This window comes from Diachasma alloeum, unplaced genomic scaffold (assembly GCF_001412515.2).
Source record: "Diachasma alloeum isolate Michigan unplaced genomic scaffold, Dall2.0 Dall_scaffold_00276, whole genome shotgun sequence".
NCBI classification, from domain to species: domain Eukaryota; kingdom Metazoa; phylum Arthropoda; class Insecta; order Hymenoptera; family Braconidae; genus Diachasma; species Diachasma alloeum.
Genome location: NW_021680415.1, coordinates 1,360,281 through 1,369,262, shown reverse-complemented (window position 1 = coordinate 1,369,262; position 8,982 = coordinate 1,360,281). Strand labels below are relative to the sequence as shown.

Sequence of the window (8,982 nt, the reverse complement as noted above, 5' to 3'; positions counted from 1 at the left end):
ATCTTACAGAAACTTGCCGACTTATTATGCCTCCAAAATCAAAAATTCTTGAACGTTCAACAATTTTTATGAAACTGGTGAGTTATTTCTACATTCCATTCCGAAACTTCGCAATCGTTGGGGAAAAATTACGGAACGACTTGTCCCCACAGCGGTGAGTCATCAGAGGGGTGGTTAATTTTTACGGAACAAATCGTAGAATTGACGTGGCGATCCGTGCAATTTCAGTTTCGAATCACACTTTTTATTGCATTTTATTTCACTCGCGGATTACGTTTCGAAACGTAACTTTACGTTTTTTTCTGGGAATTTTCCTCATCCAAATGTCAGCCAATAGAATTGCACTATTCGACTGTTATTTCATATAGTCAACACGGCATTCAGCTGATAATTTTTGATAATTCAACTGGTAATTTTTCGTGTTGACTATATTTGTGGAAAACAAAAGATTCCGTGGTTGAGTGAACCCCTGGTTGGAACTGTCAGATGGATTTTATCTCATAGTGCAATTCTTTTGGCCGACATTTGGATGGGAAAATTCCCTCCCGAATACTACTCGAGCTTCAAAATTAATCGAGTAATTCCCTCAAGGTTCCCTGCACACAAACGAAGTCGTCAAGTTTTTCAGGAAAAATTCCTTCGTTTGTTTGCAACGAACCTATCGGGAATTGCTCAATAATTTTGAAGCTCTCGTGGTATTATTTGTGGTAATTTCTATTGAATTTTTCTCTCCGTGTAGTCTACGAAAAATGCCATAAAAAATTACCCCAGCGAGCATTCAATAGAATTTGAAAAAAATTTGTTCAACGGCGGAACAATACAGGCAAGAGTGAAGGCGAACGGGAATTTTTTACAATAGAATTGTACGTCGAACTGATTGCTCCCGTATTTTTTCACTCTGTAAAGACGACCTCATTTCCACCAACGCTAATTACCGGCGATTATTTTTCCTTTAGTTTTATTTTCACTCCCCTGGGTATTAATATTTTCCACCTCTCTGATATTTGTGAGGAAATTAAATTCGAGTGGAGGAGCTTTGTGAGGAATTGAGGTGTCAATTACCCCGGGGGGAGAATGACTTGATTGTTGGGTGAAAAATTAACCAGTCTGATGCAGACGCGGCGAGCCTAACGGCAGCGATTGGTAATCGATTAGAGTGACGCGTTTGGTTAATGGACCCTCAATATTATCTTTAAATTGAAGTATGTCCCTAGAAAACAAGTTTTAATTTAGGTTCTTGTTTGATTCAAACAGTTATAGTTGCCTTCATTAACAACATATGAGGATGGAAAACTCAATAATTTATGAGAATGCAGTAAATTAAGTCATTAAACAAAAATTGAGTCATTTAGAGTTTTTTTCGAAAATCAATTCATATTCATCCCAAGTTGTAATTTTAATTTTTATGTCTTTCCATAATAAATACTTTGGAAAATTGTGAAAATTCAGATCACTAGTGCTCCCACGGAGAAAAAAATAGTGGACAAATTACCAAACAAACCAAATAATCGCGCACTGTCAGAAATTTTTGTCTGAAATTTCAAGAAATTGTGTCATTGAAAATTCAAAATTTCGTGAAAAAATCAAAGAGAATTGTCAATTTCAATTCCATTTTTCCCTGGAAATGAATAAAAAACCTGAAAATTCCAGTAAATAAATTCTGGAATTTTTAGGACAGTGGCACAGAATGCGATTTAGGTGGAAAAATAATTAAATTTCACTGAAAATGCAATATAATTTGGCAGTGAATATTCGTATTGGATTGAAAATTCAAATAAATTAAGGAATTCTCGTCATTATGCTGTTTAAAATTCTGGAATCTTACTAAATTTTCCACGAAATTTCATTTTTTTCTAACAGTGTAGAAAATCTAGTTCTACATATTTTCGCCCCTACGTCGCCGACAAATGAAGATGAAGATGATTTCTTCGCTAGCTCCGAAAAATTTACTAAACGTCAGAGTAATCTGCTCTAAAATTGTAAAATTCATGCGGAATCTCCTCAAAAATTACGCCAGCATTTTTCGCCAACTCAATTCAATGACATGTTCAATCTCCACATTACATTTTTGCAAAAAAAACTATTGATCGAAAGCTTCAAAAGATTCTCATTGAACACCCAATTCAATTGAAGTACATCAAATGTCGCTTCTTTCAATCAAATTAATTGAATTTCAAAAGTATATCACCTACACCGTGGGGTGTTCAAGTTAATGGAGTATTCATGGACACAGTAAGGACTGAACGATTAAACTAGTGCATTGGTCTCTCTTGCCGGTGTAGATACTTCGGGAATGATCATTTCAAGTCGCGCTGGTATTTCCAATCCCTTTATTGCGGGTATACCACCGTATGGAGGGGCTTTAATTGCTCGGCGGCTGGCACCGATTCCACTCGCCATCAAAAACGTAGCAACACCCCAAGGAAAATCGGAATGTTACGATCGCACAAGACTCCTCCGTAGGGACCAGTGATATTTGTACGTCAATGTCGATTTACGAGCTGGTGGGCTGAAGCTGCACCAACAGAATCTCAATACCAACGGCTGCATGGGTTATATGGTTCGCCCCAATCGCTCTGCTGTTGAATCTACGGTACCTCAGGTGGAATGAAATATCGAGGAACTCAAAAATTCATGTTCACTCGAATATGTTATGTTTCGTGGGAATTTTAGCGGAGTCAGCGGTTCTTTCTTCTTTCCAATATCGAGATAAAATGGCACATGATAGGAAAGCTGGGACGATTTAGTTACTGTTAACAAGGCTTCTTAACTGAATGCAGCAACTGAATGTTTTCATTTTTCTCAAAAATTTGTTGTCTCTTAGTTTCAACATCGTTGCCTCCTAACACGCTTAATCAATTATATAAAACTTCAACTGCATCCTCTATTGTCCACAACAGGACTTCTCAATTCCCTATCATAAAACTGATCCTCGCAAATCAAATTTACACTTATTCATTCATCAAGTCATTCAGTTTCTTCGTTTTTCTTAAAATTAAGGGTCATTTACCTAACATTATGTGAACTATTGTACGCGAAGAGAAATACTCAGTAAAAATTACGGAACAATTCACGTAATCCGCAATGGGGAATCGTCTTCCGGCGATTTTTATAGGAATGGAAGAGAAGAAATCTGATACGTTCAGTGAATTTTCAGGTTCATCACCGAACAAAGTACGAAATTGTCACGTAATTTTTCCCGAAGAAGTGAAATCTTACAGAAACTTGCCGACTTATTATGCCTCCAAAATCAAAAATTCTTGAACGTTCAACAATTTTTATGAAGCTGGTGCGTTATTTCTACGTTCCATTCCGTAAAATTTCTCAATCGTTGGGGAAAAATTACGGAACGACTTGTTGTCCCCACAGCGGTTAGTCATCAGAGAGGTGGTTAATTTTTACGGAACAAATCGTAGAATTTACGTGGCTATTCGTATAATTTCAGTTCCGACTCACACTTTTTATTGAATTTTACTTCGTTCGCGGATTACCTTTCGAAACGTAATGTTTACGTATTTTTTCTGGTAATTTTTATCAAATTTTTCTCTCCGTGTATAATATAATAAAACTATTATACTATAGTTTTCCTCTACAAACCGAGCTAACTAAACGCTAAAATTCCGCACAAAACAGACTTCATTCATTTTTTCCCCACCGCTCCCCAGGAGGAGACCAAAGGAACCCCCAACCCCTGTCGCTCGACAATGTTAGTCTTCAGTGGTCGCTCGAAACCCGGTAATGGTCGCCCCACAGTCGGCCTTGAAATTAACGCAGCGGAACAATTACACTCCCTCCCCCGCCCCAAAGTCCGGTTCTTGTGAGTTTGCTTACTCGCCATTACGCTGCGCAGCGCCCACATCCTCGAGATTCGCGGTGTGCAGCAGTTGGGAGTTGCTATCGTCATGTTCGACTGTAGGGTATCGAGAAAGCTCAAGCAAGCACAATGACAGAGGCTTCGAACGAAGACAACTCCACACACACACACATACACACCCACACATAAACATACACACACCCCTGCCCTCTTGCCCATCTCAGCTACGCCAGAACCCATCGCGCCTCCCTCTCTGAAGAAGGTTGACGTTAACCGGCAAATTAATTACGAATAAGAAGCCAAGAGACACGAAACCCACATTATGTGCCCCCCCCCCTCCCGTCTCGCTGGTAATTTTCGTTCAACTTTTAAATGCTGTTTACGAGAAACGACGTCGCTAAAGTACGAGAGCAATGCTCTCTACCTCGTGCAGTGGATAACATTTGTCCCAGTGGATGGAAGAGAGCGGCGAATAAAATGGACGATTTTGTAGAGCAACCAGAGACAAAGAGAGAATTAAATAGAGGAGAAAGAATGTATCAAACATACCAGTGGCTGGGTAAAACGAATTCGTGATATCTCCAGGGCGATTAATCCGACAAGTCGAGTGTGTTCCATTCTCTCGTTGGCTCCGAGAAGGAGTTCGCCATGCAGAGTCTCGCTGGAATTGGAAAAATAGAGTTATGAGGGTTTCAAGTGGTTTGTTATTGAGTTTTTTGGGAAGGGCAGGATTTAGCGAGTTTGGTTGATTTTGGAGAGAGGGGGAGGGGGGAATTACCACTTGCGTTTTATCAGATCTTCCTGATTGCGGTTTTAGATATAGCGGACTGATTGGGGAACAAACAGGTTGCGCAGACTAGAAAATGTGGGGTAGGAAATTGAGTCATTTTTAGGCATTTTTAGAGTCTCACATTAAGATATTAAGGATATCCAAGTGGCTTTTATAGTTTGGTACAGATCACACTATAAATTCAACCATTTTCAATCATCAAATTTGTCAATTAAATTGCGTGAGAAAAAATTGAAAAAAATCATGAATATTCAGTGTCATTCAAGTCACATTTTGCACAGAATTAGAAATTTTTTAAACATTCGTTGTTTATAAATAAATAATTGAAATTGTTTGAACTTTTGGAAACCGTTTTTTTTAGATCTGAAATGGATTTGTGGTAAAATTATGAATATTAATAAAATTTTTACGATTCCGAACAAAATGTTTTTTTATCATTCTGCACTAAGAGAAAAAAATAGCTCTGTCGAAAAACAATAACGTGAAACAAATTTACTTGAGGGAAATTAACCGACTTGATAAAAGCAAATTTAATATCTTTCACAAAAATTAAATTTTTGTCGTGACCATCAGAAATATCTCTGGAAAAATTCAAACTGTTGGCAGACCCGGTGGCTTGGCGTAGTGGGTAAGTTCGGGTTCCGGCCGGGTAGAATGGTGCGATCTAACCATTTAAAGTCTTGATCATCATCGCAGTATACCCTAACCGGGTCGAAACGATGTAAAATAACGATAAAAAAGAAGAACTGTTGGCAGAAAAAAATATAATCTATTGTAGGACAATCATTCGATCCGAGAGAACTCCACAGGTTTATACCACACAAAGAATACATTGACGAGGAAAGAATATTTGTTTCCCAAAAAAATTGTCTCCTCGAAATTATATAGTTTTGCCAATAACACAGTTTTCGGCAAGAAAATTGTAGTTTCCTCTTGAAATTATCATTTGTTCCATGGAAATTATAAGTGTTTGTTGGACAAAGATATACACTACTCAATAACATTCACTTGATAAAAGCGGAGCCTCATATAATTCTCTGTAAAACGAATGTATTTACCCGAAATATAAATGTTTCACGAGAACAATTGCTACTACGAAAATTATCGTATTTTGGTGGAAACTTTCTTTTTTCCCCACAAGTAAATTGATTCGATACGTCAAAACATCTCTTCAGGGGAACATATAATTTCTCGGCAGAACTAGATTTTTCTCAGTGTAATAATGCTTCAAAAATGCATCCACATGAACAAACACTCGCCCATTTGCACCGACAAAATTCCCAACAGAGTTCATTGCATTCATTTCCAACTGTTGGATCACACTAAAGCGCAAACCCGTACCAATAGGCGACGATTAAGGAGTTACAAGTTTCAACAAAGTCCCTACAAACCCTCTTTCAAACTTGTGTTTGAATCTGACGGCGTGTACTTTACTTACGCTACACTCCTTCAAAATTTCCTGGGCAAACGTACCCCAGCGATACCGCAATTGCCGCACGTACGTATTAAAGTTTATATTTCCGTTCAAAGGGTAATTCCGATCGAAGTGCAGTGGTAACTACGGTAAATGCAGTAGTCAATAGGGTAAACTGCCCAGTAGATGGACGCCCAAGAAAACCGCCCAGTAGATGGACGTTTGTTTTTTAGCAAATGAAAAAAAAAAATTGATCGAAAAAAAATCGTCACGCAGGGGTTAAGAATCACGACAGTTGGTGAAAATTGAAAGCAACAATTCACATTTCAGTGTTTTTTTGCGTAATTTCCTATCCAAAAATAGTTCGTCCATCTACAGGGCAGTGTCCATCTACTGGGTAGCTTACCCTATTACTCGAGTATAATGCATTCGCGTATTGGGACAATCTGCTTGGGGGGATTCACCGCAAGGGCCGAGATTCGGTCAGAGCGTGAAATAATGTTATTGCGGGGATCAGAGACGGCAGTCCCTCATTAATATCGCCAGGCGTCGCCAATTAGAAATGCTAATGTAATTTGAGATTTTGGAGGGAAATGGGGTGCCATTCGATGGAGATATGTCGTGTTTAATTGGTGGTTTTTGGAGGGAACAAGAAAGTGAGGCACTTGGGTTGACGAGAGGATTTGGAACAACTAAAAACGGTCAGGGGCTGAGGCTTGGAGAACATTGTCTCAACTTAATTACCAAAAAATGTACTAAAATTTCTAGGTTTTCCAAGGATTTGGGTAAAGGACGTATTGGAACTTCTCATATTTTTTCCAGCCGTTTCCATTGAATATTTTTTGAAAAATCTCCTTCCAGCCAAGAAAAAATCTTACGCTTCCAAAAAAATTTCTCTAATCAAATAATTTTAATCAATTGTTTATAATCATTCTCATTGCAAAAAGTAATACGACCGATGTGAATCATATGTCCCAATTTATCAGCTGTTAAATTTTCTAATTACAATAAATGATTTTCTCGTGTTCTAATTCCTACATGTTATTATTAACGAATCGCGCGCATCCTGTCTAGTCACCATAATTTGGTGAAATAGTTCCCTACAATACCAGGAACTGCGCACAAAGTTCCCTTCACCTAGGAATTCACACTACCATCGACCCACACAAAGCCCCCAGCTGGCTATAAAAATTCCGTCCCACCTGAATTCCCCGTTGAACTTCATGACTCAGTTGCAGCTGCAAATTCCATGCAACCGCACCGTCTACGCGTTACCTTGTCTCATTGTTCCTTCATTGTACGCGGTTGATGAAAAACTAGGATAAACCGTGAGCACGAGGTGGACCACGGAAATACGACGCTGACAGTAACTCATCATCTAACAAATTCCAATAGCATCAAATGTCACTGAGACAGACGCGTGTTATTGCGACGTTTGTGTTGTTTTCATACGTCACGACAAAGTAACATTAAAAACAAGTTTTTTTTGTCGTTGAAATTTTCGCTCATGTGGAACTAGAACAGACGCATGTGAATGTGCTTCGTGAACACGCGGCTCGTTGTCCCAGAAAATCATCAATTGTGAATTTAGGAGAGAGAAGAGATGAGAAAATGCGGGAGTCAGGTGGGATTTACACTTACTTTGTCTGCTGGGAGTGATTATTGGATTATTTTTATGGGCCTCAGATCACTCCCACGCGGTCAACACCTTCTGTTTCCTTACAATTTCAATAGGCTGTGGCTTCATTCAGTCTCGATGACTTGAAGAGAATAGAAATCATTCGGGAATGGTTGTTTAGCATTGGTTTTGGGCTCAAGCGGGGGAATGAAAGCTCACGTCCACATGGTTAACACCCACGTTTTGGAGGTTATGGGCGAAAGCTGTCACGCCGCACGCTACACCCCCATTAGGCGTTGAAAATATATTGCTTTTTGAAAATTGAGGATGTCCAAGTATCTTTTATAGTTTCGTACAGACCACACTGTAGATTCAACCATTTTCCATCATCAAATTTGTGAATTAAATTGCGTGAGAAAAATTTGAAAAAAATCGTGAATCTTCAGCGTCATTCTAATTACATTTTGCATAGGATTAGTAATTTTTTAAAGATTTCTTATTCATAAATAAATAATTGGAATTGTTTAAAATTTCGGAAACCTTATTTTTTGACGTATGAAATCGATTTCTGGCAAAATTCTGAATATTAATAAATTTGTTACGATTTCGAACAAATGATTTTCATGGTGGAAAATTGATTGTTGATAAATTATTTATAGAAAATGCTCGGAATTTTTAAAAATGCAATTTTTTAATTATTTCATCGATCTTTCTCTAAAAGTAAACTTTCTAATTTTTTCAGATTTTTAAAATGTTTTCTAATGATTCAATTAGCGTGATTAAAATTACATTTTACACAGGATTATCATTTTTTTTTAATATTCGTTATTTACAGTTAAATAATTGGAATTGTTTAAAATTTCGGAAACTTTATTTTTTAGGCATAAAATCAATTTCTGGTAAAATTCCGAATATTCGTAAATTTGTTACAATTCCAAACTAATGATTCTTACAATGGAAAATTGATTGTTTATAAATAATTTATAAAAAATGCTCATAATTCTCAAAAATGTGAATTTTTAAATTATTTCATCAATCTACTTCCAAAAACCAACTTTCCAATTTTTTCATATTTTTAAAATGTATTCCAACGGTTAAATATCGAGACTAAAATTCAAACCTTCAAAGTTGAAATAATAAAATCATCATAAAGGATCCGAAAACTTGGGGTCAAATTCGACAACAAAATTAAAAAAGCATTTCACTAGATACAAAATAGGGAATGTACAGCTCCGTCAAGCTGGGCGGCCAGGGTACTCAGAATGAGTCGGTCAATAGCTCAAAATTATGAGCTTTTTACATGCTTTTTTTCTGCGCGAACCAAAAATTTTCTGCTCAAATATTTT

General features: G+C 37.4%; 1 protein-coding gene across 1 annotated transcript in view; it reads left to right on the top strand.

Annotated features, from left to right (window-relative positions):
• The first annotated feature begins 7,267 nt into the window (after positions 1 to 7,267).
• The window catches only part of LOC107038004 (myotubularin-related protein 14), a 10,942-nt gene continuing 9,227 nt past the window's right edge, over positions 7,268 to 8,982 (top strand). The window contains exon 1 of the mRNA XM_015256864.2: positions 7,268 to 7,642. The gene's annotated coding sequence lies outside the window, so the exon portion shown is untranslated. The remainder of the gene's footprint in view (positions 7,643 to 8,982) is intronic.